The following is a 27,221-nucleotide window of genomic DNA, read 5'->3' as shown; positions in this document are numbered from 1 at the left end:
TAGCGATAGTGAAACTCGTTCTCGTCTAAAGACAAGTTTGTCGCTATTTAATGATTTTAACGAGTCTAACGACAAGGATAACTCGGTTCTTTTCATTTTTAGAGAGTCTGAAAAGATACATAAAGTTAACTCCGAAATTCCTTTTTCGTCATCTAATCCCTTAAGTCTGAAAAAGTATAAAACAATACAGAAGGGATGAGTTTTCGATAGTTTTAACGAGCATAACAAAACAAGCGCTCGATCTTTTTGTGCAATAATCCCTCAGTTCCAAAAAGATTAAAATCTAGAGGAGGGACAGCTCTTCTGGTCGCTTTAACGAGCTGGAAGGCCAGAACTCGGCAATCTTTTCATATTTTACAAGTCAGATGAAAAGAGCTTAAAGAAGACTCATCTTTTGAGGAACGAGTGATAAACAGGGTTAGCAGCTAATTCCAGGTACAGGTTGAAATTTTCCAATCACGGCAGTGTCACAAGGATGGCTAGGTGAAATCACTCTTCGCAGCTGTTCCTCAAAATGGGTAAACAATCATATGGAGGTGAACGATTGGCCAAATGAAAAGTGGAGGTGACGGTGCAAACACGACCAAGGCTTTAATGGCTGATGATATTACATTCACAGTGGTTATTTACCGGGATAGTTCATTTTTAACGAGCTTAAACGCGGGTGGAAACATTTGCTCGATTTTACGTTTATTTTTTAACGAGCATGAATTACGTGCTAAAACTGCTCGGATCTTGCGTTTATTTTTTAACGAGCATGAACTGTGTGCTAAAACTGCTCGATTACCCAGTCATATGATAAGAGTGTCTCATCAAGATTCTATTTTTTATGGAGCTTCATCTCACTAAGCTTTGCTCCGGATCCTTTCTTTATGCAAGTTTGGAAACGACTAATCCTACGAGTTTAAAGGGTTAGAGGTCCTAAAAATTTAAAAAATAAATAGCCGCCCCTTGCTTGCACTCCAAAAGGTTTGCATTCCCCCAGGTATAAACAGAGTTTCAAGGTTACCTCTACTTCTCTTCCTTCAAAACAGTTGTTTTAAAGAGAGAGACTTTACCTCTTTTAGGTTACGCAAAGATTGTCTCGTTAATCTTTCAAACAAAACACTTCCTCAGCAATGTCTACCGAAATAGACAAAGGTGAGCGACGATGCCTGCCCTCTCACATAACTTTGACAAGAGAATCTTATTCTAGAATAACCCTCTTCCTAGACGGACGGTGTACAGACTAGTCATATTCTCCCGCGGAAACCTACTCTATACCCAAAGTTTCCCTGCCGAAGCAGACCAGGACGCATGCCCCCTGGGTTCCAGTCATATCCTCCCAGATTACTCGCGCTCATCAGGAGGACGGACCATGGGTTGAGACACTTCTTGCATGAATAGACCATTTAGGGATGGTATGTGACTATTTGCGATGCGTGATCCGGGAAATGAAAGTTGGTCCATGAGCTTGACCATTCTTCCTTCATGCGGAAAACACATTACTCTAAAGAGTGAGGAGACTATAGCTCTCATGCAATATATATAGTCTCGTCCAAAGAGTAGGTTATAATCCAAGGGTCCTTGAACGACCATCACATTCATTTGAACGGTCTTCCCTTTCAATGTTATAGGCACATTGGGGAGGATCCCTAAAGGTCGACTGGTTCCTTTATCAAAACCTGATAGATTTCTCATTTCAGGCAAAAGCGCTGGCGAACCAAGCGCATTCCAAGCAATAGAGGAAAGGATACTCACAGATGCCCCTTCATCAATGATAGTGCCAGCCATTACCATTCTGTATATTTGAACGATAATTCTGAATGGTATGCTTGCTGGCAACCAGGGTCTGCCTAGTTGGTTTCAGTCAAAGGACACAACCAGGTTGCTTGGTGGTGGGACGGAATAAACGGCTGGATATCGCTCTGACGAACTTCCTTCCTGCGATAAAGGAATGGGGGCATTGCCCTCTTGTTCATCAGAGTCAGTGTTGATGAAGAGAACTTGGACGGTGTCATCTTTATTCTCCTCTATGATGGTATCATTCAAAGATAGAGCCTCTGAAGGCAAAACCGGGTCAACTGCCGTATCAACCTTTTGACTTTCGTCAGGCATGGATCCAGACGGTTCATATTCAATGATAGGTGCTTCGGCTGACCACCTGGGCAGGCCAGCCGGGTTCTCAACTAGTGAAGGACTTGGTAGGAGTTTTTGATATCCAGGAGGAAGTTGCGCCCGTAAAATCGGGCGATCTTCCAAAACTCTTTTAGCCTCGTCTAAGAAGGGACAACGATGGATGGCGTGATCGCCTTCACATAGTTTGCAGGGAAATCTAGCTTTCCCTCTCTGTCCTGGGACTTCACTTTCACTAGTCGACGGTGAGCAGTCAACATGGCTATCAGAGGTTGATGCTACCGAATTGTGCAAACGGGGAGACCAGTCCCTTAGTATTCGAGGGATACAGGGACAATCTCTGTGGAAATGGTCTCCCTTGCATATGACACATGGCGATTTAGGCCTTGTCAGTGCTGTGTGTGGATTTTTGTCAGACGACACTTGTTTGCCCCCAGTCGCCTTCGGCTCCTTCTTCTTCTTCTCTTTCTTCTTCTTTTCCTTCTTCTCCTTAGGAACTTGGTTTTTTGCTTTACCAGTTCCGTCAAGCGAAGAGGAAGGAGGAGAGGAAGAGTTATATGAAGTAGAAGGCTGGTGGGCAATTCTGGTCTGGTCCAACTGTTGACTCGACTGTTCAGGAATGGTGGTATTCTGAATGACATTGGTTGAAAAGAGCCAAACTGGCAGGCCAATTGTCAGTCCTGGAAGCGACAATGTGGCCATGTGGGGTGCACCAACATCTCCCCAAGAGGAGAAGGGACTAGGATTTCCACCAAGGGGAATTCCTTGGTTGGTGTGCTCCATCTTTCAACCTAAAGATCAACGCAGGAATTAAAGGGTGATTGTTCCGTTTAAAATAAAATTTTAACGACGCTTAGACACAACTTGCTTTTTCAGTTTTAAAGAGTCGAGAAAAAGCTAAAGATGACTGTAGTCTCCTTCGATGTTTTAACGAGCCCGAAGTGACAAATGCTCGGATGGACTTTTTCCGTTATAGAGTCTGAAAAAGGCCAAAAGGAACTGCTCTGGAGTTCTAGGCAGAGGGTGTGCCAAACTTTTCGCAAAACTGCAGAATACTTTTTAGGGTACGGGCGGTCGATCTTCCTGAATGCTGTGTTCAGTGCATTGCGATCAGTGGCCGACACGGCTTCCTAAGGATAAAGGTTTTATGCCTATAGGGGTCTCCCAATATATACGCGACAGTACGTGGGAGCACAATCCGTACTGGTGCTATCGTCCCTCAGGAGGAATCACCCACCATCCACGAGATCGACAGTCACTAGGCTTAACGACACCGGAACACGTCTCTAGCCTAGACCTCTATGTTGTGCGTTATGTTGCAAAGCGTTGTTAAGTTCATTCAATTTATTTTAGGTTGATCTTTTTAAAGTTTGCCTTTCAAGGTTCACCACGAGATGTATGATACAAATTCCGAAATGCAGTCTAAAGATGATAAGAAAGCTTTATATCTTTTCAACTTTGAAAATCCTAGCTACTAAGGGAAAAGAAAGACACCATCTTTTCTCAAAGAGCAATCAGCACACTCTAATGCACTTTTCCTAAATCCAACATGCAAACTATCAAAATGCAAATGCACAATGCAGGTGTTTGTTTTCCGCTTTCTTAGTATTGATGCCTACAAAGAAAGCTTTTTGTACAACTTTGAATTTGCTTTTAAATGATCAATACAAACAAGTTTACTTTTTCGAAATCAGAGAGGGTAGAAGAGATTACAACACTTAACGATTTTCGAAATGAATACTTGTTTCGACACTTAAAAGAGACAAATTCAAACCAATAAGCAAAAGCAAATGTATAATCAATCTGCAAACAACCAATGAACTCTCTTCTAAGATCACGATCAACAGATCTGAATCAAGGGCTACAGGATGACTATTTCACTCATGCAAAGGAAAACTGTAAATGATGCCACAAACACATAAAAAAACTCACAGTCTTTTTGTACAAAAGGAGCGGAATCTAAGCAGAGAAAAGGAGTTATCAGACTGGTACCTATGCTGGTTACAGGCTGCAAAAATCAGAGATCAAAACAGGGCAAAACAGAGCAGAGAACCCCAGCTGCACTAGGACAAACTGGTTCAGCGCAACCTCAACACAGGGGTTTTGACATTAAACGCAGGTAGCCTTCACGGGAACTGCGTTGAAATGCAGAATCCCTTCACTGGGTCTGCGCTGAAGGAGAAACTCTCGTTTCCCTCAGGTTCTGGGTCACAGATTGCTATTTAATTCACTGTTTTAGGCCAAATAAAAGCAACAAACAAGGTACAATCAAAGGGATGCTTTGAGGGGTACTAAGATCTATCACAAGGATCATCAAATCATTTGTGAATCCATTGTTCAGATCATAGACAAGTCCAGTGACTGGATCAAAGCAGCAACTGTCTACTTTGCATCCCGGAAAGATGCAGTTCGATTGTTGCTGTCAAGTCTATGAAGCAAACAATGATAGAAACACAAATAAAATGACTAAACAAATCTCCCCAGTGGAGTCGCCAATTTGTTGTGGGGAAAAATGCCTATGCGGGACGATCCTATCCACCTAAGGTGTGACAGTGCCTTAGCAACAAACGAGTACAACTATTCTGGTTTCTTCCTTTTTGAAATGTGAAAGCAGAGAGATCAATAGACTTACCGGTGTCTTCCGTTTGTCCCTCGATCCGGTCTCTCTTCTCTTTGGGAGTTCACAGCTACTTGCCTTCTTGCTTATCCAGCTTCAACTTCCTGCAAGATCACAAGAGAACAGCTACTTGCGACAAGAGAAGAACACTACACAAAGACGGATATTCACATTCATAACTAGTTTAGGATTAGAAATAAACTAAACATACTAATGCATTCATACATCAAAATACATCAGCATATAGGAGAAACCAAGATAGCTTTATTGATGAATAACAAGGTTCAGGAAGAGATACAACCCAGAGGGCTCCAATCCAGCATCTCCTTCCCAGCAAATGGAATTCCTATCTTCACCCCCTTCAAAGCATTAAGCACCCAATGATTCCAATCTCAAACCAACAACAATTCTTTGCAATAACAAAATTCCAGCCTCTAGATCTCATGGAGGAGAGATCCATATATAGATGTTTGGAGAGAGGATGAGTCAGCTTGAGATCTGACTAGTGTCCTCTCCCTCTGTCAGTTCTTGAGTCCACTTGGAGGTTCTTGCTTCCACTTGGAGATTTGGAACCTCTTACTCATCACCAGTCGAATTCCCTGAGGCAAGTGTCATTTTGGAAGCTTCCTGGGTTTTGACACCTTGAGAAATGAGCCTGCCACTTTTCCATTCGCGTTCAGCGCAGGTAGCCAGTGTTCCAGTTGACATTCAACGCAGGTAGCCAGTGTTGGCTTTGACATTCAGTGCAAACAGCTAGTGTAGCCACTGAAATGATCCTGATTTGACTTGTTTTGAGCAGTTTTTGGTGGAGAACTTCTGTGAATTGCTGTGGTTTGTTAGCCTTGTTCCTCTAGGGGTAGGAACAACATGTTTAGGGACTTTGGATCCCTTAGATTATGGACATTTCATGCTCAATGCTGTAAGGCACAAAAATGTCTATAACACTACTGAGGCAACTGGCCAGCCAGGGTAAACATACAGCGAGAGGCCACTATGATATTATTCGACCTCCTAAATCACGTAAAGGAAGTGGAACCAATGGAAATACATCATACAGACATTCATCAACATCATTAGGGCACTCAGGAACCAATCCAACCTTTCTTCCAGCCAGTACCTGGGTCCCACTCAGCTTTTGGACAACTTCACCTCTAAACACTCTCATGCTATGGGCATGCCAGTGTCCACTGACCTTTGAACGCTCTCATAAGCCTACAAGCCAACATCTAGGGAGTATTTTGCACAGTCTTGTGCTAGCCTCCCCAAGATTTGAGCCACTTGTTAAAGCCCGGATCCTAGGTGACTGCATAGAATTGAATGCCATCTTCATAACAGTAAAATAACAAGGAAATGGAAATATAAATGCAATCACTTGAATGAGACCTTGACTAGACCTTTACTAGCCATGTCAAGAATTCTGTAAAAAATATCACGAATATGTAATCTACAAGTGTAAATAACATATATGATCATAGGAGTCTCATACCTAGCTGAAAATCGCTAAGAAGCATTGACGCCTCAGTAGATCAATTGTCATTTCATTCATTAGGTCATAGATACATTTTTCATTCCTTTACGGGTAAAAACATGATAAGATCCATACATAGCTTCTGTCATAAAACATATATATAACCAACATAATAGAAACAAAAATACAAATCAAATCATAGCCATATGATCCACATATAAACCGGTATAATACTCCTAGAAATACAAGGAGAAATAACCTCATATTGATGATGCAAAATGAAAGCCTGGGATGGGACTTCCACATTCCACCCAACAATAGAATGGTTGAGCCAAACCTCTCTTCATCCATTCACTCCCATGCAATATTCCAAGCATGAATATGGTATATCATAGAACACATCAATCCAAAACCATCCAGCCCTTCCAGAGGCCAACAACCTCAACCCATCAAACATTGATTCCACCTCACAGTTGAACATCACAAAACCATCATTAGATTAGTCTCTATCCTAGCCCTCAAGAGCTCTAGAGCATTTTTTCCAACCAAGGCACCAGGACTACTAACTCAACCTATAACTTCCGACAGGTTCTAGAAAATTTGTACAACCAAGGCTTTAAGACTAGTAACTCAACTCATCAAGGGCTCTAGATTGTTTGTCCAACCAAAGCTACGGGACTAGTAACTTAGTCTAGGTTATTACAAGGCTCTAGAGATTTTTTCCAACCAAGGCTCTAGGAACTAGTAACTCAACCCAAGCCAAGGAAACATGAGAACCAACAAAAGAAAAACAAGTAAATAAACCCACAATCTCGATGGCTATCTGGGAAATGGAAACGCTAGGCAATGCACTTTCAATTTAGGAAATCCTCCATGTTAGTGACAGATCATGACAAATAATCCACATGCATATGCCATGCATTCCAAACAAGTGAGGAAAACATACATACAACTCAATACCTACAAGAAAACCCTGTTGTAGCTGCTTATCCCAATGTCCTCTTGTGATTTATTGTCATTCCTTTGCCTTCTTCATCTAAAATCCAAGTATGTCGCACCCTACAAGAGTGCTCCAGGAAAACGCTAAGTATCCAAGAATATGAGAGAGAGAGTATAATGAGAGAGCTACAAGACTAAACTAGAAGAAGGTTACCAACTGATCCTCATAAGCCTTTTATGAATGAGGCCTCTATTTTCTTCATTTTCCATTATTTTCCTTCATTTTCCTCCTCACATGCAACTTGTGACCTTTTGCCTCCCTTTTCTCCTAATTTCCATTATTTTCATAAATAAATGTGCCAAAAATGCCATTTTTCCTTTCCAAAGCCTTAGCCATTTCCTTTCCCAATTTCCTTAGACATTAGACCACCATAAGTGATCCCCATCATTCAACATGGAATAATTGTCCCATCAACTGTGGTTATTATTTTTTCCTTTATTAACTTTTATTACATGGAATTTTCAACAAGGTTGTTATATTGAACACTTGTATTGAAATCACCAACAATTTTGTTAGTAGGGTGGTGTTTTTTCACATACCTTGCAAGATCTTTGAATTTTGGATTGAGGGGTTCTTCAATGTCTTCATCTGAAAATGGGTCATCATCCCTCTCATCATTATTGACTAGATTATTGGAGACAATATTTACAAGGTGATTGTATTCAATCTAAATGTGCTGATCAAATTTAACATGAATGTAATCAACTATCCTCTTTGTAATCTCATTATAGAATCTATAGCCCTTGCTATTCTGAGAGTATCGAAGAAAAATACCATCATCTCCTGCACCAAAATTATGAAGCTTTTCATCATTATTCTTCATATAACACTTTCATCCAAATAATCTGAAATGATTGACTATAGCAGTTCTGCCATACCAAAGCTCATAAGGAGTTATATCATTGTTTTGACTTAGGTGTGCTTTGCTTAGAATCACCACTATATCTATTGAATATTTCTTTCTCCCATCATGGCTCCAGCCAACAATTGAACTAACCTATTGGATCTCTCTGCTACACCATTCTATTATCACACGTTATGTACTTTATTTTACTATCTTTATCATTTTCAAGCATGGCCTTAAAGTTCTTAAACTTCTTAAATCCCTCTATTTATTGTCTAAAAAATGTTACCCGTGGCATTCTACAGAAATCATCAACGATAAGCATGAAATACAATTTACATGAAGGTGTCTGAATTCTTGAAGGACCACATAAGTCCATATGTATTAGTTGCAATGCTTATTTTTTTAGTTCTCCTACGATTTGAATGGTATTCAAACCTTTTTTCCAATTATAAATACTTGCAAATAGTATTTTCTGGTTTTGAAAGTTTTCGTAGATCTCTAACAACATTCTTCTTTCCTAATTTGATAATCTGATCAAAGTTTAGATGTCCTAGCATTCGATGCCACAACAATATCTCATGGATCTTTGAAAAATAACATGTATATGTCTTCTATTTTAGCACATATACATTATTTCCTGTTAATATAACTTTAGCAACTATCTATACTATTCCTGCAAACTTGATTTGGCAATTTTCACCTTTAAACAACACATCATAGCCTTGGTCACACATCTGAGACATACTAAGTAAATATTCTTTGGCCCATCAGCAAAAAAACACATCCTTGGATTTACCTCTACCATTAGCTACTTGAAAAATTCTTCACCCACAATCTTACCAAGTGCATTATTCACAAAGGTTATATTACCTTTGTAGACTATTTTCCATGATTAAAACTCACTTTTATCTTCTGACATGTTCGTAGAACAACCATTGTCAACATACCAATGATTTCCTTCATTATGAACACTAAAAAATATTACAGTTCTCTATGCTTTCCTTTTCCTTCCAAACTTTAGGTTCCTTTCTTTCATCCTTGATAAATGGATCATGCCTTTTATTTCCAAGTCTACAATCAACTTCTCTATGGAAAAACCTCTAAAAAAAAACATTGAATCAATTTGTGCAAATGAGAGAATGAGTTGGTGTATCTAGGTTTTCTCATCCTTTGCCTAACATTTTTATTTGTATACTGATAAATTATTCCTTATGACTTGAAGTATATAAATGATAGATTCACCCTACTATTTTCTTAGTTTTTTCCATAATTTGTGCAAGTAAAACAATAACCTGTAAATATCTCTTCATACCTCAGAAAAAATTGTTTTATGAACATTTTTTGAGTTATTCTGTCAGAAATTAGATTTACCTCTCCTACATTATTTGAATTTTTTTGAGTTGAATTCCTCGTATTTTACAACAATAGATTTGTCTTTGGTTTAATATTAGACTGTGTGGTTCCTTTATATTTTTGATGTTATGCTTCTTCATTTTTGGTTGTTATGTTGTCTCCATTTTTTCTTCTTGCACAAAATTAATGTATTTCTTTCCCTTCACATCAATTTTTGATCTTGAATCGACCTCGAATCCAAGACCTACTTTGTTATTTTAGAATCTTGAGCCTGAACTATTTCATTTAAATTTTGAGCCCCCTTTCGAAGTTTCTCATTAAATCTGAGCTAGGTTTTTTCCTTTTCAAGCTCTTCCCCTAGAAATCAAATTTCTCCTTCAAGTCTATCATTGATCAAGTTTGGATAATTATATTGTTTTTCATCCATCTCAATGCCTTCATGGTGGAAAACGTGTATGGATCAACTCATGGTACCATTTTTACTGTTGGCACCCAGTTTGGTGAAACAGGGTTTGAAGCCTTCCAAGGGCATCCTGAGGCATTAAATGACATTTTTGGGAGTAAAACATTATCGCGTTATAGCTGTACCTTACATGTTATTCTACACATAGAGATATTTCCAACAATGTGAGACGTGTGTCAATCGAAGTTTGTACGTAAAATTTATGACATTTAGAAGGTGGCCTTCATGTTTTCACACCTGTAATTTGGGAGGATGTCATGTCAGACCACATTATTCATGGAAAATTGGCTAGCCACGTGTTTTTGATGTAAAATACTATAGAAGAGTTTATATTGTAACTCTGGTTAAGAGTTGATGTAGTCAAAATTAACCACTAGTAGGCATTTCATTCTTTCGAGAGAATTTTAAACCATAGTTGAGAAAAGATAGATAGGAGATATATGAAGTAGAGGACACAGAGAGGATTTGTGCATTGTATTAGCCCATGGGCCATAAACATTACTTCTTTGTATCTATAACCTTATTTTCCAAACAAAGAAAGAGAGTGAAGCAACCTCATCCTCCAGCTAGCTTTTCTCCCAAAAGCATTTCCAAATCATATCTTGTGCCTTATGTGTGTGTGTGTGAGAGAGAGATTACTTTTTATTCTCTATTTTTTTATATAATTTCCATTCGCACGCATGCACTAATTCCAGTTAAATCTAAAAATCTTAATGTTTAAAAAAACTGTAATAGTGTAAAAATTCAGTATTTTAATATATTATTATCATATTTGTTATGATGAACTGTCTAGTGGAATATCCACAACAGTTTATGGATCATTTGGTATTAGAGTGGGTTTCTTTTAGTATTTTGTAGAGATTATATGTATCTAGAACGGTAAAGTCGAAAATCATAAAACCCTAATCATTGCTGACAAATATGTAAACAAACCTTTTGATTTTTAGCGGTGAGGTTTATGTGGCTAGAACAACAAGTTGCAGATATCAACCACAATGTAAACATCCTCATGGAGGCCTTAAATAAAAATATAGTGATATTTGGAGAAGATGGGGTTCTATTGTAGACGAAAAATCAGGACGAGGATTAGGAGATTAGGGAGGAACGAAGAACTAGTCGAAGAAGGAATCAAGAAAAGGTCAACCTGGTTCGAGTTCCATGAATCAGACCCTATTTGGGATGGAAGCCAAAGTCGAATTCAAGTTGTAACATTGCGAGATCGATGCTCTGAAGCTAAACCATTGGTTGCAAGAACTAGAAGTGTATTTCTACACCCATCAAATTGACGAAGGGAGAAATATTTGATTCTCGCGATCGAAATTAGAGCGCCATGCACTGACTTGGTGGGAGAGCCTCATGGATACCCTAAGGTTGGAGGGAGAACCTCTAATGACTAAGTGGGAATATTTCAAAACCCTCATTAAGTCATCTTTTTCTCCCATTGGGTACGTGGATGACCAGTGGATCCAATGGCATTAGTTCAGGAAAAAGCTAGGCCAAAGCGTGTATGAGTACACCAAAAAATTCAAAAAGATGGACATAATGTTAGTATCTTTCTAAAGAACCCAGATGTACTCTTAAAGTACTTTGAGGGTCTAAAACACCATCTACATGAGAAAGTGACGTTGTTAAAGTGAAAATTGAGGGATGAGGCTTGTGTACAATCACAGTACATGGAGAACATATCCATGAAGAGAGCTCAATCAAGTGGATCAAAGCAGAAGAAGCAAGAATATTCTTCTAAGGAGGGAAAGAAGAAACAAAAAGGGGGAAAAGATAAAAATATGATAACCACAACAAACTAGTGAAAAGATCCTAGAAACCACTGCAACATTGATGTCCATAAAAAGGAGAAGTGTTGGAAGTTGCATCTAGAGCTAAACCTGAAGAACAAGAAGAAATATAATAAGAAGAAGAATCTCATGGCCACATATTCGAGAAACCAAGTTGAAAGCAACTCAGACATGGATGAGAAAATCATCTCTACTTCAGTTCAAAAGGAGTTGAATCTGAGTAGCGTTCAACAATAAGAAGAGAAATAAATGACAAACTCTTCGATATAAGGATACAGGTCAATAAGATAAAGACTAATTCTTTATTTGAATCAAGATTAGAGGCCAATCTCATTGCAGTAGAGTTGGTCAAGAAGTTGTGGCTAGAAGTTTGTGATCATCGAAACCTATATTGACTCGGATGGATAAACAAGGATGCATAGTTGAAGGTAAACAAAAATATGAAATTAGATTTTCTATCAGTGTTTTTTTTTTATGAATTAGATCTAGATGTGGTTGCCGTTCATGTATATGGAGTCTTTTTTTAGAGTCTGTACATGTATATGTGTGATGCAATATTCATGAGGAGATCCAACTAGTATCATCTTGTCGAGGATGGAAATTTATTCATCATCAACATGTACAAAGGCAAGTCAAACATTTCATTGGTAAGTTCCAACTAATCCAAGAAAATGATTAGTTCTAGCAAGAAGTATGTTTTATTATTTTTAAGAGAGTCAATCCGAAGAGTAGTCAATAAGAGGCAAGGAATCCCTAGATTGGTGTACTAAGAAATGAAAACAACATTTGGAGGATTTGTTACATGCATATAAATATGTCTTCCAAGAGTCTAAAGGGTTACCATGTAAGGGATAAGTGGAGCACGATATCTAGCTATTTCCAGATTCTCCACTTCCAAATATTGGGTTATAAAGGCAGCTTGGCATAGGAGCAATTGAGGTGAAAAAAATAGTTGCAACAATGGTTGGAACATGGTGTCATTTGACTGATAACATCACCATGTGGGTCATCCATCATCATTATTCCATAGAAGGAAGGGACTGGGTAGATGTGTATAGATTACAGGGCATTGAATAAAATCATGCTCAAGAAAAGATACGACCTGCCTAGGATAGGTCATCTGTTTGACCAATAGTAGTAGGAAAAGTAGTTCATCACACTGGACTTGAAGTCTAGATATCACCCGGTTCAAGTAAAAGAAGAAGATACATGGAAGACCACTTTCAAAACTAGGCAATATTTGTATGAGTTGTTAGTCATGCCATTTGGCCTATGTAATGCACCATCTATATTTTTGATATTAATCAATAATTTAATCCACCCTTTTATAGATTCATTTGTTATTTTATGTTTGGATGATATATTGGTATATAGTGCTACCTAGGAGGAGCATATTTTACATTTGATGCAGGTGTGAGAAACATTAAAGAATCATCAACTGCTATCAAATATCAAGAAGTGCAAGTTTTTGTAGCATTCCTTGGTGTATTTAGGGTATGTGATCAATGGAGGAGAGCTGAAGATAAATCCTTCCATGATGGAAGACATCATGATACGTTGGGTGCCTACTAACCTTTCAAAGGTCAAGAGTTTCATTGGGGTAGCACAATACCTAAGGAAATTCATGGCCTTGTTTTAAGTGGTAGTAGCTCTGCTCCACACCATAACAACAAGTGGCAAAAGTTACTAGTGGGGAAAAGGTGAGTAAAGGGCTTTCAAGGAGTTAAAGAACAATATCAGTCAAGCATCATTTCTAGAATTACAAAGCTTGCAACAACCGAGTGGGTATGTTTTGGGAGTTGTCTTGATGTAGGGAGGAAGGGAAGTATGCTACCATTTTGAAGTATTTCATGGGGAAATAATTAACTAATATTATGCACATGGAGCCATTCACCCATGATGCATACAAAGAGGTGTATTCAGAGGATGAGGACTTCAAGTAGGTGTAGAAAAATTGTAGAGTCAAAGTTATGTGCATGATGGCAAAATAAACATTGGCTACCATCTCCAAGATGGGTTAATCTATTGGTTGGATAAGCTATGTGTTCCTAAAGGTGAGTGACTAGAATTGATTATAGAGGCTCACACTTCCAAGATGGTACATAATTTTTGAGTATGGAAGATTGTGGATAACTTGCATAGTTCTATGTATTGTCCCAAGATGCAAGATTAAGTAGTTAGGTTCATAAGAGGATGCATGGTTTGTTGTACTAGTAATCCTAGGAATAGGAAAAAGGGCCAATATCATCCCTTACATGCACCTACTTATCTTTGGGAAACCATTTCCATGGACTTTGTGGGAAGTTTACTAACAACCAGGAAGGGAAATGTCTACCTATTCGTGGTAGTTGATAGTGTTAGAGACTAGATTGACCTCAGGCTAAAGGAAGGCAATTTTAGGATAACGAAAAACCACGCTTAACCTTGTATCTAGCCCTACAAGGCTAGGAGAGGGCTCTATCCTTATGGATCTCAGTGAAGATGACTAGATCTGGAACAAGATTTTATGCTAGGTATAGTATCTCAGAGGATTTTGATTGAATTTGTTGTATTTTGTGGATTAGATGGAGCTAAAAAGTTTAGGTCTGGGAAATCAGGTTAGAATGCGGGGTGTTCTGTGGGGAAAGGTAGGTAGGTGCTTTGGCACTTGAAATTGAGTGAGATGATAGGTCTAATACTAGTGAGGAGTTGAGAAGGGAAAGCAAAGATCATGTATCCTTATCAAATAACAGAACACATAGAAAATTGAATGACTTCCCAAGGTAGAGCCTGTAAACAATGAATTCTACCTATCTATCTTGATATCATTAAGCTAGAAGAAATGAATTAGATTGTGTCATACATAAAACATGTGAAAAACTAATAACAGAAGAAGAAACTATGAAAAATACCATACCACAAGTATCCCATAAAAATAGTTGCAAATGATGGTTTATTTATTTGCCAAACTATTGATAATGGTATACAATGTAGCTGAAAGCATCCAAGAGTGTCCAACCTTTCCTAATAATAGATAAAAACATAATATAGACATCAAACCACCTATGCTATCCATCATGGGTCAAAACCAAGAGAAAAGGAGCTGTTACAACCATTTCCAAACAGGGACCAAGAATATAGGCAGTGGAACAACTTGCCTCTATAAGCATGGAAACTGATTCATTGACCCCAAAACCACCTCAAACTGATGAATTGTTAGGTCCCTATAATACTAGTGATGCCCCCATTAATATTGTATCGTATCCCTTGTTAATATTGTTGTGCCCCTATTGTCCCCATATTTCTATTACTGTGCCCGATAAAATGCCTCTATTGTTATTTTTGTGCGCTTATATTATTATTGTTAGGTCGGCTTGGTTATATTGTGACCCCTTAGACTCATATATATAGAAAGGAGGTTTTGTCATTTGAATCATCCAAGAATTGTTCATTTATATAAAGGAGGTTGCCCCCTCGAAGAGGCTGAATTCTAAGGTGTTGATCTATCTTTTCTATCCTTTTGTGAGTTGGTTTCATAACATTTGGAATCAGAGCTTTGGATTCTAGGGTTTCACTGTTCCAAATAGGTCATCGTGGCATTTTTGCTATAACATTTTTTCTGCGATGTTTCAGAAGCGAAAAAAAAACCCATTTAAGATGAAATCGCATTAAACCTCAAGTCCAAATTTCAGAGCTTTTCCCACTATATTTGTGGAGATATGATCTAAGGAAGTTGGTCTTTTTGCAGATTCCTGAATTACATTCCAGACAGGTGACCTGCAGAAAATCATCATAACTTTCTCTCTAAGAATCAAATTGAAATTTCATAAGAAGGTACAGAAAGAGGACGGATTGTAGCTTCTTGTATATATTTTCTAGAGCCAAAGGTTGAAACAGTGACACGTGGCACTTCATACAAGTTCACTCTTCTGGAAAGGTCTATAATCAGGTCATCTTGAGAGATTTTTCATAACTCTTCCTTGGAGAATCCAATTTGGATCAGACTGGTGGAATTGGAAAGAGGATGCAGAGGGCTATTGTAGATCACAATTTCAGAATTCGATGATCTGAAATTACAGAGATACATCAGATTCAATATCAAGCTCCTACAAAGTGAAAAAAGTGTGTAGTTTTTTTTAAATTTTTGCATAAGCTTGGTTTGAAAAATTAGTTTGAAGGAATTCAAAGGGCATAGTAAAGCATTATTATTAGTAATTGATGCCCCGAGGAAAGAAAATGCAAAAACCTAGTAAGCAACATGAAAGCTCTAGCTTGACTCATGAAGAAGAGGAAGAAATGCAACATGATATATCAAAATTACGAGACCAAGTGCAACAAGTGTCACTTGCACAAAAAGTAACAGAATCTAAGATGGATGGTTTAAAGAAAGATGTAGAAGCTAACATGGATTGTTTAAAGAAAGGTGTAGAAGCTGAGATGGATTGTTTAAAGAAAGGCGTAGAAGCTAAGATGGATGGCATGGAAGCTAAGATGAATGACATGGATGCTAAAATAGATTCCATGGATGATAAGATGGAAGAATTGAAGATGAATATGAATAAGTTGCTACAAGAAATGTCACTGATGGTGAAAGGGTAGTAAAGGAAACTCATGATGAAAAGGAAAGAAATGTTAATCATGGTTCCATAGACTCTAATGTTGGATCGAAGCCCCACCATATTCCAAAAATTGATATGAGGAACTTTGATGGCAAGGATCCTGCAATATGGATATTACAGATGGAGCAATTTTTCGATCTCAATAATGTGCAAAACACACAAAAGCTACATATTGCAACTTTATATTGGAACCGAATCAGTTTTTATGGTATCAATGGCTTTGCTCTTGTAAACAAATTATCACTTGGGCAATTTTTATGGAAGAATTGACAACACATTATGAGGATACAAAAAGCAACACTTTTTTTAGCCAATTGATAAGTCTCAAACAAAAGGGTTCAATAATGGAGCACATTGAGGAGTTCCAAAAATTGAACATAAGGGTAAAAAATATTCCAGAGGAGCATAGGATTGATGTGTTCATAGGGACTTTAAAGGGTAATATCCAACTTTGGGAACTTGATCCATTAGAGAAGGCATTCAGGTTAGCAAGGAAAATGGAAAGAAAAATTATGGCAACCAGGAAGCATATCACTCACAACTATAAAGATGGAAGTGTTGTTGCCCCTAGACTTCGACAACCTATATGGTTGACACCACAACAATTGGAAGAAAAAAGAGAAAAAGGGTGTTGTTACAATTGTGATAGCAAATACACTAAAGGTCATAAGTGTGCTAAGAAGAAATTATTCTACATAGATTGTGAAGAGGAAGAAGGAAAGGAGCAAGAAAGGTCAAAAGAAGAGGATATACTCCAGGAACAAAGCCTAGATAAAGAAGAAATGAATCTGACCATACCTTGTAATGCATTGGTTGGAATTACCACTCCTCAAACCATTAAGATAGAAGGACAAATCAAGAAGAAAAAAGTAATAATGTTGATTGATTCAGGAAGTACGCACAATTTTATTCATTGTAAGATAGCAAAAGAATTGAATTTCTTCCTATATCTAGCACAAGAGTGCCAAGTGGTGGTTGTAAATGGAGGAATGATAAATTGCTCTGGAAAGTGCCATAATATCAAGCTATCCATGGGAGAATATGTATTGAAAAGCCCAATGCTTTCCATTCCAATGGGAGGTGCTGATGTTGTATTAGGAGTCCAATGGCTACAATCCTTGGGTACAATAGCTTTTAACTTCCAAGAACGTTTCATGAAATTTTATGCAAAAGGAAAGGAAGTTGAATTAAGGGGTATTGCAGGGAAACCGGGAAAGATAATAAGCTCTAACAATATGACAAAGCTTCTAAAAAAGGAACAACGAGGTGTAATTGTACAATTATGTTCGCTAGATGTTTCCACATCGAATTCATCTATTGCTCGGATCTCCAAAATGTCTTGGAAAATCATTCCAAGATATTTGAGACTCCCAAAGGTCTCCCACCTATTTGTGATCATGATCATGCTATTCATTTGATTCCATGAAGTGTTCCTCCAAACATCAGGCCGTATAAATATCCTTATGCCCAAAAGAGTGAAATTGAACGTATGGTTGCAGAAATGCTTGAGGCTGGTATAATTCAACCTAGCCAAATTTATTTCTCTACTCCAGTAGTATTGGTGCACAAGAAGGATAGATCATGGCGCATGTGTCCGGATTATAGGGATCTCAACAAGCTCACTATTAAAGATAAGTTTCCCATTCATGTCATTGATGAATTATTGGATGAATTGCATGGATCAATTTACTTCACCAAGTTAGATCTTCATTTAGGATATCATCAAATCAGAATGAAGACTCAAGAAATTCCGAAAAAAGCATTTAGAACTCATGAGGGTCACTATGAGTTTTTGGTCATGCCTTTTGGCCTTACCAATGCACCTTCTACATTTTAAGGTTTGATGAATTCCATTTTCAAACCCTTCCTTAGAAAATTTGTGTTAATATTTTTTGATGATATACTAATCTACAACAAGTCTTGGAAGGATCATGTTGAACATGTTGATAGGGTGCTACAACTATTGGAGGAGAAACAATTATATGCAAAAAGATCTAAATGTTTCTTTGGAGTACAAGAGGTGGAATATCTAGGTCATATTGTATCCCATGAAGGAGTTAAGGTAGACCCTAGCAAAATTAAAGCCATTAAGGAATGGGAAATCCCCACATCCATAAAGCATTTGTGAGGATTTCTCAGCTTGACAGGGTATTATCGCAAGTTTGTTAAGAATTATGGGAAAATAGCAGCACTTCTAACAACATTGTTGAAGAAAGATGCATTTTCATGGACTCCAGAAGAAACAAAGGCCTTCGAAGATCTTAAAGAGGCAATGTGCCAAGCACCGGTCTTAGCTACACCAGACTTCACAAAAACCTTTATTATGGAATGTGATGCTTCTGGAAATGGAATTGGTGTTGTTTTAATGCAAGATGAAAGACCCATTGATTTCGAAAGTCATCCAATCAAGGGAAAGTATTTACACAAAGCTATTTATGAGAAGGAAATGTTGGCAATACTACATGCACTTAAGAAATGGTGACCCTACCTAATGGGAAGACACTTCAAGGTAAAAGTGGATCATGATATCCTTAAATACTTTTTAGAACAAAGATTATCCTCTGAAGAACAACAAAAATGGGTCACAAAGATGTTGGGTTATGACTTTGAAATCATATACAATAAAGGGAAGCAAAATGTTGTGGCAGATGCACTCTCAAGAAAGGATGAGGATGTGGAAGGATTGTTGTGCACCATTTCTATTATCCAACCAGATTGGATAAACAAAGCAAGGGAGGAATGGAAGAATGATGAAGAAGTGTGGGAACTTATTCTAAAGTTACAACAAGATTCCAGTACATCTGATACATTTAGCTGAAAAAATGATTCGTTATGGTATAAAGATCGCTTTTATCTCTGTAAGAATTCCCAACTCAAACAAAAGATTCTTTTGGAATTGGACGCTTCTCCCTTAGGAGGGCACTCAGGGTTTTTAATAACTTACCACAGGGTTAAGAAGGAATTTTTTGGGATGGCCTTAAATCAGATATTCAAGAGTTTGTGGCAAAATGTTTGGTATGCCAACAAAATAAAGCTAAAAGAGTTAAGACACCAGGTCTATTACAACCTTTATCCATTCTAACCCAACGTTGGGACGAGGTTTCAATGGATTTTATCACAGGTTTACCGAAGTCTGAGGGAAAGAGTGTCATCATGGTGGTAGTTGACAGACTTACCAAGTATGCACACTTTTGTGCATTATCACATCCATTTAAAGCTAGTACAGTTTCTATGACATTTATGGAAACAATTCAAAAGCTACATGGAAACCCAAAAATTATTGTAAGTGACAAAGATCCCATTTTTACAAGAAATTTTTGGACAGAATTATTTTCTTGTCTTGGTACTCTGTTAGCTCATAGCTCATCTTATCATCCTCAATCTAATGGGAAAACGGAGATAGTAAAAAAATGTTTGGAAGGATATCTTCGTTGCTTTGTATCTCATAAACAAACACAATGGGTCAAATGGTTGCCTCTCGCTGAATGGTGGTATAACACTTCCTTCCATCCTACAACAAAAATGACCCCATTTATGGCACTTTATGGATATCAGCCACCATCCATCACATCATATTTAAGAGAAAATTCTAAGGTTCAAGCGGTGGAACATCACATCGAGCATCAACGACAAGTTCTCCAACTCTTAAAGGATAACCTCGTGATGGCGCAAAATAGAATGAAACAATAGGAAAATCAACATCGCAGTGAAAGAAGTTTTGATGTAGGTGATTATGTGTTCCTATGGCTACAACAATATAAACAAATGTCCCTCAAGCAAGCTAAGAAGGATAACAAATTGTCACCAAAATATTATGGTCCATACAAGGTGTTGCAAAATATTGGTAATATGGCATACAAAGTAGAGCTTCCTGCAGCTTCTCGAGTGCACCCAATTTTCCATGTTTCATGTTTAAACAAGGTTATAGGTGACAAGCTCCCAGTTCAAACAATATTCCAGAACTTGATGAGGAAGGAGAAATTATATTGGAACCGGAAGCAGTCATAGAAACAAGAACTCGACAACTACGAAATCAATCCATTTCAGAGTATCTCATCAAGTGGAAGAACTTATCCGCTGAAGATTCCACATGGGAGGATGAGAATTTTATACAGAAGCATCCAGAGCTACTCAAGCATTGAGGACAACACATTTTTGAAGGAGAGGGACATGTTAGGTCCCTATAATACTAGTGATACCCCTATTAATACTGTAATTGTATCCTTTATTAATATCTTTGTGCCCCTATTGTCCCCATATCATTATTACTCTGCCCCATAGAATCCCTCTATTGTTATTTTTGTGCCCCTATATTATTATTGTTAGGTCATCTTGGTTATATTGTGACCCCTTAGACTACTATATATAGAAAGGAGGTTTTGTCATTTGAATCATCCAAGAATAATTTTTCATTTATATAATGTAAAGGAGGTTGCCCCCTTGAAGAGGCTGAATTCTAAGGCATTGATCTATCTTTTCTATCTTTTTGTGAGCTAGTTTCATAACATGAATCTACCCTCTAAGATCATTTAAATATTAAATATACATGCCATGTCATCAATCACATCATTGAAATCATCCATGGGAAGAGAGAAAGTGAATTTACAGTGAAAACATGTGAAATTTTGATTTTCTGGGCAAACTGGTCAAAAGCGCAGTTCCACTAGTCAAAAGCACAGCTCTGTTTTCCACCTACTTTTGGAGGCCTTCACCTTAACAAAATTGAGACCAACATGGCTCATTGGAAAGTTCCTCAAGTCTAGTTTCTATAGAAACTTGAATTTTTGCATTTGAAGGCCATTTTCCCCCTCAAAGATGAAATCTCCCAAGGCAGCTTCTGTGTGTCCAAAAAAAGGTCATCTTTTGATAGTTTTTGGACCTTTTGGTGGGCCAGTTTTGCTCCAAAACTTATAAAATTTTCTGGGATGGATGCTCTCATCATGCTTAATCCAAATATATAAGATTTTCCTCCAACAAATGCTGTAGGAAAAAGCACAACACTGGTGGCGCTGTGCTTCTGGGCTAGTTTTCTGTGTTGAAAATTGCAAAATTTGAAAAATGCAAAAAATCATCATAACTTGCCCAGTTTTGGCATGGGACACCACCATCAGCTTCTTTGATGGGCTGGTGAGGCTTCAACTAATATCCTCAACTTATCTTTCTCCTTTTTTCTCTTTAAAGCCTTACTCAACCTAGCTTTAAGCTTCCTAATGCTCATGTTACAGATTTTGTTCTAGGTCATGTAATGGTAAGCCATGTGGCGAAGCATCTTCTTAGCCCTGTATGCCTTCTCAATCAGCCCTTCGAGATGTATGTTGACCCTCCCAACCCATGTTTCCCTATCATTCTCAATCTCTTGTTGAATAGAAGTCATCTTAACATGAGTCTCCTTGACCTTTTGCCTGTTTTCTTTGATCATTTGCAGCTCCATGAGGACTTGCTTGTCGCTCAATTGTTTGTTTTCCTACTCTAAATATCTAATGATGAACTTAGCTCTCTCTAAGTTATCTTCCAAGGATTTTATTTCATTTTCTTTTTCCTTTATGATAATGTCTTTGACAGTCTTCGGATCTTGAGCTTCCAAATCAATAATGTCAACTCCATGATGAGTAATGTGTTGTTATGGCTCCTCATGCTCAACAAGATTATATCTCTTTCATGCTCATCACCACGGTCCTCTTCCTACATGTTTTCCTTTCCCTTGCTTTGCTTCTCAACCTGTAGCTATTTTTCTGAAGAAGAAGGTAAAGCACCTTACACACCTTGTGGAGATAGCATTTGTCTGTGGCCTAATGACGAAGGCAAGATCCCTTCAACACCTTGTGGAGATAACACTTCCATAGCAGCTACAAAAAGTTTCCTAGTACCCCTCTTATATGTCACAAACACTGGCACTCTAATAGTTTCAGTCTCCTTGACTTTTTCATGGCTTGAAGGTCCACCTTCTTCATGGTCTAATGATGAAAAGATTTGTGGGCCTTTGAACATCTCATCAGAAATGAAAGTCTCCCATGGAATGTTAAGGAGGCTCAAGTGGTGAAGAACAAATATTTTGATCAAAGAGTAATGATAAATGTTATTCAGCTGCTGGGGGTATGGTTTTCTCTATACAATATGTGCCATATTCTCAATGTTTCTAAACATGAAGTAAGGGAGATTCATCATCCTTACTCTAGTGAAATGCATGAGAAATCTAATGTGATAGGCATACAAGCGGGAGAACCTACCTTCAAAAGTGAACTACTTGATAATTATTTTCATCAATGGGGCATACCTGTCTTCCAAAAACTTAAAGGGGAATACTCTCTTCATTTGGTCTTTGTATCTAGCCTTGATGTAAGGCTCATAGTAATCGTCATCAATATCCTAACCTTTGTACCAATTTTCAACCCATCTAGAATTCCTGTAGCCTCTGAGGTGATAGTTGGTGATACAGTGAAGGTTATTCTGGCAAGGGTTACCTCATTATTGTGTAAATGAGTCACAAATAGCTAAGCCAACTCATCATGAAATCAGACTCTTTCTATCTTTTCACAAAAATAAAAGCATGCCTGGTGTTTAAAACAAAAAATGGCAAGTGGACAAGCTTGTAACTCCCTCAAACTAGTTGGCTCTTCTCTGATAATTCTTCCTCTTTTATGAGGTCTCCTCTGCTACTTATTTCTCTCTATAGAACTGTCACTGGGTGTCTCTTCCTCATAGTCATATTCACTATCTCTTTCCATTGTTTTTTTGTGGCTGTGAACACTTATGGTTTTATATGGACAATGATGGGATAAGGTGGAGGAATGAAATGAACAGAGTGAAGATGAAGGAATATGTGAGACTATGATTTGTGAATAGGTTTTTAGGGATGAGTAGGGTTTTAGGGAGAGTGGGTAGGGTTTGTAGGGTTGATGGAGAGTGTAAGTAGGAATTTAGGGAAAATGTATGAGGGGAATGGGAGTTAGGAAATGTGGTATGTAGGAATCGGGATTAGTGAATAATGGCAAGTAGATAGGGTAAATAAAACACTAGCGATATGAGGAAAACTAGGGTTTCACCGTAGAAGCTAGGGTTTTAGATTTAAGAATGAAAAACACCAAAATTGGCAACAAAACCCTAAAACATAAGATGTGATAGATGAACTTACTTGTAAGAGAGAGAAATTGAAAGTTTTGATGTGTATTGGCAGTTTGGGAACGATTTGGGCTTCGCTGGGAAAAACGTAGTGTCTCACATAGGTTCACAGTGCCACTCTAAAAGTGCAGCGTTTGTGTAAAATTGCACAAGGAAATTCTGCCAGGTGTGTAGCGCCAACTCAAAAATGCAACAACCTCCTCAAAAGTGCAGTGTTGCTCAATTTTTTCCAAAAACATAGCGGCTCGCTTGTATTTGCCCAATTTTGCTTGAAATCGATCCTTAGCTCTCCTTTTGGCACTTTGAACTCTAACAAAATGAAGTGAAAAATAGAAGGATGGATTTATATAGCTTTCACTTTTTTATTTTTGTTGGTGAAAACCCACTTTTATAATGTCTATCTATTTTTCCCAATACTCTGTTTTTTGATGTTTGGTTTCTTTGGTTTGATAGGTGGACTGATGCTCAAATTATTTTGATATTTTGTAGTGGCAGTACATTGGAAACATCACCAGATGTCCAGGAGCAGCATGGAACCATTATTACATTTGAGAACTTTAAAATTACATCAAATTTAAAGATAAAATACGAATACTTTGTTTTCACCTCAAAACTAGTTTTGAGGTGAGAACTTCGTTTAGCTTACAAATTAACAAATTATGATTTTTATAATCATTATTGACCTCCTCATTTCTGTTCTAACCATTATTAGCAATAATCACTGAATTTTGACCAAGGTGGAAACCCTAAGACCTAACGAGACCGAAACCCTATGTAATTGATGAAATGAACTGAAAATGAGCATGAATCATGATTGAAAGGTATGAAAGGAGGTCAGCAAGTACATATTATGAGGGAAAAACTGAGATAAACCCTACCATCAGTAGATCCATGACCTAATGGAATGCAACCTCATAAGAATGGGACTCCTAATATGAAATGCAAAAGAGTAAATTTTGATCACTGATGGCAGTGTGAAGACACTGACACTAACATTGGCTCCAATGGGGATGGTAGCTCCTTGGAGGTCTCAAGAACCATAGATCTCTGGGAACATGTAGGCAAGTGCCTCATCCATTAGGCATGGAGTAAAAAACTCAAATTGAAATGCATGACTGAAAACTAACGACTTGACGACACAAACTGACTCTTAAACTGTCTTGAAAATGATTGAAAAATGACTCAAGACTTATTTAACTAAAACAAGTACTTACAAAGCCTTTTAATGGTAGGAGATCATCGAGATTTGAGGGCTTCAAATCATGATAACAACTACCTGCCTACTGGTGAAATATGTACAATCATGTGAAGTGGGCCTTCCAGTGTAATCAATCCAGTAGATGGCTACTTACTGAAATTCTTCTCTCACCTTCCCCAAGTAGGTAAAATGATGTACATCTAGGAAAATCACAATAACAAATGAAACCAAGGCTTATGATAATGAACCGGGTAACATTCACCTTCTCTAATGCTTACAAAAGAATGCCAAAGGGATCTTCAAAATCCTGAAGCACTAGCTTGTCTTGAGATCCAACAGCAAAAATACAAGTACTCCCTTCATTCTGATTTGAAAGAACAGTTGGTTGCTGATTGATAGGAAGACATAGAGAAATATAAGCTTCCGATATCTGAGTGTTGGCTATAAATTCCTCGAGCATGAGAAATTCTGACTCAATCTCTGGCATATTGTCTCTCTCATGCTCATATTCCTCAATTTCATAGTATAAGTCATTCTTAAACAGAAAACATTTTTCAAGATATCAAAATGACAGTCCTATCATCTTCGTGAAAGAAAACAATATCTGCTCGTTGATCTATAAATCTAATTTCAATATTTTCATCATTTTGAAAAGTGGAAGAAGCTTCGCTAACACCTTCTTGACTATATGAACAGTGCAAATCTGCATTAGCTTGGGTTGTAACATGATCTCTCAGGAGTTGATTTATCTCATCTTCAAATAGAGGAGAGGGTGCTTTTTGTTTTCTTTTGCTAAAATAGCAATTGTCTTCTTTCCCTCCTAAAGATTCACAAGGTTGTTGAATATCTTCATTAATTTCAAGAAAAGGAGTATATAAATCTTCCTCAAACTGCTGATTCATTTCAGGTGATTCATGTTGACTATCAAGATGCAAAATTCCTTCATCTTCAAGCAAAGAAGGAGGTATTGTATGTTGATTATGATCTTGTGTAACGAAGTGACTAGCTTTTTGAGACCATTGTTGAAGGGAAAAATCAAAGAAAACTTCAATGATTTCTTCATCATCACGATTTGGATCCAGATTTGGAATAGCCAACTTGACTTTATCACAATCTGAAATTGGAACTTGATTTTCTTGTGTACCTTCTTTTGCTATGATCAAATCTGAAATAAAACTGTGTCTTCCATCATTTTCAATTGTACTAAGATCTTGAACCTGCTGCAAATTTTCCTAAGCATCTTTAGAAGTATCCTCTAAGCTCTCTTTATGCTGATGAAATGGATTTTCATACAGGATTTCCGTGATCTCATCATCCATGAAGTCATTATCTTCATAAATTTTCTCAAGATTTTCAATAAAACTATAAGCATGTTTGCAACAGTTCTGAACTAAATTTAATGATGGATAAGATTCTTTATACCTTTCAAAGAACATGGTATGAAAATATTTTAAACAATAATACAAGCAGGCAGAAAAATTTCATAGGAAGATCGGGCTTCAACTTCCAAAGTTGCCATGAATATCTTCATCAAGAAGTCTTTAGGAAAATCAACCTTCAACTTGCGAATATGCATGTGAAATCTAACAAGATGTAAATCAACATCATTCCTATCATCATCTTTAAACATAGAAAAATTCCTTTGCCAATCTACCTTAGGAATTTTATTTGGGAAACCTGGAATGTGATCTCGGCTCATGGGAGCATACCTTCAAGCAAAAAAATCCACTTTTGATAACAATGAATTCACCAAAAAATTCTTCAGGTTACTGGTTCATGAAGAGTAGAGTATCCATAAAAATTCTGAAGCTTGAGATTTTTTGACACTGGAGTCGCCAGGTGAATGATTTCAGCCTTCCGATGTCTGATCATTGTACACCATCAAAAATCAGATCTAAACTTGATACATTTTACTTAGGAACATAAAACTACGATCCCCAGTATGGTTGCCACTATGTTAGAGCCTAGACTGACCTCGGGCTAAAGGAAGGCAATTCAAGGATAACCACAAACCATGCTTAACCTTGTAGCTAATCCTACAAGGCCGGGAGAGGGCTCTCTCCTTATGGATATCAGTCAAGATGAATGGATCTGGAACAAGATTTTATACTAGGTATAGTAGCTCAGAGGATTTTGATTGAATTTGTAGGATTTTGTGGATCAGATGTAGCTGGACAGTTTAGGTCTGGGAAATTAGGTCAGAATGCAGGGTGTTCTGTGGGGCAAGGTAGATAGGTGCTTTCACACTTCAAATTGAGTGAGATTATAGGTCTAAGACAGGTGAGGAGTTCAGGAGGGCATGCAAAGATCATGTATCCTTCTCAAACAATAGAAAACATAGAAAATTGAATGACTTCCCAAGGCAGAGCACTATAAACAATGAATTCTACTTATCTATCTTGCTAGCATTTAACTAGAAGAAATGAATTAGATTGTGGCATACATAAAACATGTGAAAAAATGATAACAAAAGAAGAAACTATGCAAAAATACCATACCACAAGTATCCCATAAAAATAGTTGCAAATCTTGGTTTATTTCTTTGCTAAACTGCTGATAATGGTATACAAAGTAGCTTAGAGCATCCAAGAGAGTCCAACCTTTGCTAATGACAAAAAAAATACATAATACAGACATCAAACCACCTATG

This window comes from Pinus tabuliformis, chromosome 6 (genome assembly GCF_031772625.1).
Source record: "Pinus tabuliformis cultivar Carrire ecotype Pingquan chromosome 6, CPIR1, whole genome shotgun sequence".
Lineage (NCBI taxonomy): Eukaryota > Viridiplantae > Streptophyta > Pinopsida > Pinales > Pinaceae > Pinus > Pinus tabuliformis.
Note: the sequence above shows the minus strand (reverse complement) of the source record.